The sequence below is a fragment of the Nelumbo lutea genome, chromosome 1 (genome assembly GCF_056320005.1).
Source record: "Nelumbo lutea isolate HS-2025 chromosome 1, American lotus-T2T, whole genome shotgun sequence".
Taxonomy (NCBI): Eukaryota; Viridiplantae; Streptophyta; class Magnoliopsida; order Proteales; family Nelumbonaceae; genus Nelumbo; species Nelumbo lutea.
The window spans coordinates 90,438,620-90,444,247 of record NC_142684.1 but is presented as its reverse complement, the minus strand read 5'-3'; the positions used below and the strand labels follow the sequence as shown (position 1 = coordinate 90,444,247).

Below are 5,628 nucleotides of genomic sequence, written 5' to 3'. Positions count from 1 at the left end.
CACTGGATTAATTATTGGAACAAAATTAGCAAGAACAAACTAAGTGGAGGATTGGGATTCAGAGATCCGTATAAGTATTTAATAGAGCTCTTCTTGGCAAACTGGCTTGGAGGTTAACTGTGGATTCTACAAGTTTGTGGGCAAAAGTAATTAAAGCAAAATATCTAAGAAACAAATGTTTTCCTTCATCCAACCTAAGTTCTCATGGCTCTTGGGGATGGAAAAGTCTTTTAGCTGGTAGCTGTTATCTTGGAGGAATTTGTTGGGAAGTTGGAACTGGTGAAAAGATAGATATTTAGAACTCCCATTGGGTTCTAGGGTTGAGTGGATACAAAACCTATGGCCCTAAACCAAACAATCCCAGGTTGTTCAAAGTCTGTGACTTAATGGATCCAAGCCAAGGTGGCTGGAATAAGAGGTTAATTGAGGAAAATTCCATCCCCCAGTTGCAACTTGCAAAGCAAATTCTAAGTATCAAGTTGACTTCTCATAGATGGGAGGATGAGCTCTTTTGGAACCCACACCCACAAGGTAAGTTCACTGTTAAATCGGCTTATTTTCTTGTCAAAAAAAAATCATACATTGGTTCGGAAGGCCCAAATTGAAGAAGGATGCTGGCTGTCCTAATTAAGGATTAAAGTTCAGTTTAAGAGATATCCTGCTTCTCAGCCAAGGTTTGGATGTTTCCTTTACCTGGGTCAATAGGAAAGCAAGCAAGGTTGCCCTTGCCCATAGAGTGGCTAATCAAGGCATTTTTAAGTCAGGGTCTTCTGTCAACAGTTCTATAGAGTGGTTGTCTGAGTTCCTGCCAATTGATTTACAAAACTCTGTCCTCTCCCCTTCTAGTTCTGCTGTTGTTTTTTCTTTTTGGTGTTTTGTAGTAGGTCTTTTGTGCTGCTGTGTTTTTCTGGTTCCTTTAATTGATTACCACGTTTACTAAGAAGAATTATATTTTTTTATTAAACATTTAATAATATCACAGGTTGATCCATTCAGACGGGGCCGTGGAACAGCTGACCCCAAAACCGGTTCCGTTTCGGTCGGTTTTTAAAATATTGCTTTCATTACATGTAACTCGTCATTTAATGCCAGCCACGATTCAGATTTTCGAGATTAACCACATCAATGTCGTCATTCTATACGCATACGATACGACCTTAGTGCGCTTTCCACCACATTTCCGATCTGCGCTTTCCACCATATCTTTTCCGCATCATACACTTTCCCCTCTTTTAATCATTTCCCTATGAATATTACTGATATATGCTTACTCTCCCTGCCTGTGCCCTCTCCCTCTCTTCCTATACGCTTCTCCTCGCCTCTCTCTCCAGCTGTCGCCTCCGGCAAAGACAACAAGTCAACAACCACTCATGTGTCCCTCCGGCGACACAGTCCCACCGAGTCAGGAACCAACGAGGGTATCAGTATCACACTGCAGGCAGGCATTCGAGGTTCTCGACACAGATCGAGACGGTAAAATCAGTCGCGACGACCTCCGGAGTTTCTATGCGAGATTCTCCGATGCCAGCGATGAAGATATTGGGTCGATGATATGGGTGGCCGATTTCAACAAAGATGGTTTCGTGGAGTACGACGAGTTTAAGCGGGTTCTGGGTTGCGATTGCAGGAGAAGCTCGCCCCACGCGAACTGGGTGATGGAGGATATGTTCAAGATCATAGACAAAGATGGAGACGGCAAAGTTGGCTTCGAGGACTTGAGGACTTACATGAACTGGGTTGGAATCTCCGCCACTGATGAGGATATCTGGGCCATGATTAGATTGGGAGGTGCAGATGGAAAGGAGGGCATCTCTTACGAGGGTGTGCTCAAGATATTGGCCGTTGGTTGATTTTGCCGGTTCATCGTAGTTCAGGATCCTCGAGATCGAGAGCTGTGAATGAAAAAGAAAAGATGATGTAACTCTGACCTATTTCAGTAAATGAAGAAATGAATCAAGTAATTTTATTTTACTTCTACCGTGTGTCTGTCCCTGTGTTTTTGTGCAGATTTCAGATAACAAAAACCACAAACAAGATTAAAAAAATGCATGTTAATTTTCTTCTCCAACAAATAAAATACAAAGATCAAATTTTCGTTTGATCCATTTCGTCGCTATGTGAGAAGAACGAATTCGATTTCTAGTGGTGTCTGAACCAGAATCAGGTACCTGACATCTTGACCTCAGGCCTAAAACACAGAAACGAACGATTTTATTTTGATTTGAGACACATCTTTAAAATAGTATCTTGCTTACTACCATAGTTTTCTCTGTGGTATATAAGAATCTTGCTTGGTGCCTTAGTTTTCTCTGTGGCAAATAAGAATCTTGCTTAGTTGAAGGATAACGACTTGATGTCTCAGTTGTTACACAGGAAAAGCATCCACGTCAACAATAAGATGCTAGGTTAAAAAAACAGCACTGCTTAATGGTGATATGTTGAATGATTTTTTTAATCAATTTCTGAAATCATGTAAATCTACATCCACTTAAAATTATCCCATTTCCAACGGCAAAATACCCCTTGTTTAGAAGTCAAATTTGATCGACTTCACACTTTCGGTGGAAAATATTAAATTTTATTCAAAAACCAGAAAAGATCAATCCACAGATACAGACAATCAAACACAAACAACTAGCAAACTACAAGAAAAAAACAAGACTCAGCCTCAAGACAAGACACTGATAAACCTACTCGATTCACTAAATAAAATTGAAGATAACTAGTCAGGGGCACTGCTAACAGCCAATCCTGGAAAAAGAAGACCATGTGTAACGATGAGGGGTGATTTGGATAAATAGAGGACACGTGGGTATAGATTACCAACTACACAATGATTCAGCGGAATGCCCACCTCAGCAAGGCAAATCACTTCGGAGTCCTAGTCACTTCATAAGGCACCGAGCTCTCCGGGATCACGACGTGGAGCTATAGGCCTTATCCGCATCCCACTTATCTAGTTTGAAGATCTCGGAAAGGCTTCTTGAGGCCTACGACAACTTGACTATATAAAGAGAACTCACCCCCTAGCAGAAGGTACGCATGATTATTTGCTCACTAGCACTCTAATATTTTAGTATTCAACTTGCATCCACAATACAATACTGACTTAAACATCATAGCAACCTTGCTGGGTTAGCCACCCCGGGTTCTTTGATCCTTTATCTTGCAATTAGGTTCAACTCATCACACAACTAAGGTCTAGACCATTTTCCAACTTGGAGCATCCAGATCGCATACAATCAATTGGCGTCATCTGTGGGAAACTAACAAAAAGTCTAGTTTCTCTATCTTCATCCATTCCACACTTTTTAATAGCATCTTCCAGCAGCACCGGTAAAAGCATTGAGATGAATGCCACTGGGGGGCAAAGATAACTTGACACCACTCCCTCAAGGCCCCTCAGTGACTACTGGGCAGTTTACTATTACCCTAACTGCTTTAGGGATCCCCACTCTGTTAGTGCCTCAAATGACTCAGTAAATCAATGATCCCTCTTGGGGTCAGACGCTCTCAGTTCGATGACCTCGTTTAGAGTGTCAAAGCAATGCAACTCTAGGTGCAGCAGATGCATCGGTTTCAACAATTCCAGCATTATTACTTCTACCAGTAATACCAGCAACAGTTTCCACCATTACAACCGAACTAGCCAACAGGACAGTATTAAGGGCAAACCCAGAATCAGAATTAGCATCGGACTCATCAAAACGTCCGTCAATCTTCCCCTCGGGGTGAGAGAACCTTGTAGGTACCGGTCCCTCCCAGGGGTCGGACCCCACCTTGGGGTAGAGTAGATGAACAGCCCACTCCCCGGTTTCTCAAAGAAGGAACTCGAAGGACAGGCCCAAGATGAGACCCCTTGGCACCCCATGACAGCCAACACCGGTCTCACGATGAAAAAGAAGTAGGAAGAAGAACCCCTGATCCACTTTGTCCCAGTATTCGAAGAAAAGTAGAGATACCCGATAACACCAAAGCCGGCAACACAAATGTAGAGCCCAGCTGGACCGACCCACTCATTGATTACCTGCTCCACGGGACCCTACCATCTGAACGCAATGCAGCTCGAAGGGTAGAGCATCAATTAGCCCGGTACGTTCTTATAGATGGGTGGTTGTACAAGAGGTCTTTCACGCTCCCCTACCTACGTTACTTGCAGCCTTTAGAAGCAAACAGAGTATTCCACGATATTCATTAAGGGCTTTGTAGAGGACACTTGGGGGGCAAGGCACTCAGGCAAGGATATTACTGGCCTACTTTGAAGGCAGATGCAATCGGGCTCATTAGAAAATGTGATAACTGTTAGAGGCACGCCAACATCCTCCATCAACCTGCGCCGATCTAAGGTACTTAACCAGCCCGTGGCCCTTTGCGCAATGGGGGATAGATATCCTTGAACCGTTCCTGCTTACAGCCGGGCATAGAAGATTCTTAGTAGTGGTAGTGGACTACACGAAGTGGGTAAAGGCTGAGCTCCTGGTGACAATTACGGCCCGGAACGTGCATAACTTCTTTTGGAGGAATATAGTATGCTGGTTCGGACTATCTAAGGTTCTAATATTGGATAATGGGAAGCAATTTGAGGATATTAAGTTCCTGAACTGGTGTACCGAAATGGGTATCCAGTAAAACTTCACTTCGATAGCATACCCGCAAGCGAATGGACAAGCCGAAGTAATGAACAAGGCCATTCTCCGCGGATTGAAAACTCGTTTGGCGTGAGATAAGGGTTTGTAGGTGGACGAGCTGCCCAGTGTCTTCTGGGCCTATAGGACGACTGTCAAAACCGCAACTGGTGAAACACCCTTCAACTTGACATATGGAACAGAGGTCGTGATCCCTATCGAGATCTAGGTACCGACCTTGCGACTTGATGCATATGACGAGAGGGTCAATGACGATGAGCTCTAGACCAACTTAGACCTGATTGAAGAAGTACATGACTTGGCCTATATTCGAACTATGGCCTACCAACAGCGGGTTGCTCGGTATTACAATGCTCGGGTCAGGAAACGATAGTTTCGAGTTGGTGACCTGGTGCTCCGCAAAGTAATGGTACCTGAGCCCGGTGCAAGTAAGCTCAGACCGAATTGGGAGGGTCCATACCGGGTGGGACGAGTGTTCGGAGAGGGTACTTACGAGCTCGAGACTATGGAAGGGAGATAAGTACTTTTGGCTTTGAATATCAACAATCTAAGGAGGTATTACTTATGAGCTCGTGACTTCAACATAACAAAAAATTTACTAAGTCCACAAGGCCACCGAGTTGGTAAAAAGGACATCAATTTTGAGAGAGGACTATGAGTCACTCCCAAAGCCTAAGGGCTATGGTGCCGGGCTGACAAAGACCTCGACACGATATAAGTTCCAGTCGCCTCTTTGGCAAGGGCAACCTAAGACCTAGTCGCTTCGGCATAGGCAACCGGAAACCAACCGCTTCGTCATGGACAAATAAAAAATTAGCTCGTGGACAAACAGGTCAGGCATATACCATACAGTGCCTGCCCACTTCAGCGTACGTCAAGATTAGCTTATCAATACTTGTGCTTACTTCATCAGTTCGGTGCTTTGGAGTATTCCACACTTAGAAAATTTCGGGCAAGTGAAGTTTTGTGCATGCAAGATAAA

The 5,628-nt window shown here is 43.9% G+C and overlaps 1 pseudogene across 1 annotated transcript; it reads left to right on the top strand.

Annotated features, from left to right (window-relative positions):
* The first annotated feature begins 1,185 nt into the window (after nucleotides 1–1,185).
* Nucleotides 1,186–1,971, top strand: LOC148876074 (calcium-binding protein CP1 pseudogene; annotated as a pseudogene). The gene has a single exon (XR_016105735.1). The product of XR_016105735.1 is annotated as a calcium-binding protein CP1 pseudogene (transcript).
* The last annotated feature ends 3,657 nt before the right edge of the window (nucleotides 1,972–5,628 follow it).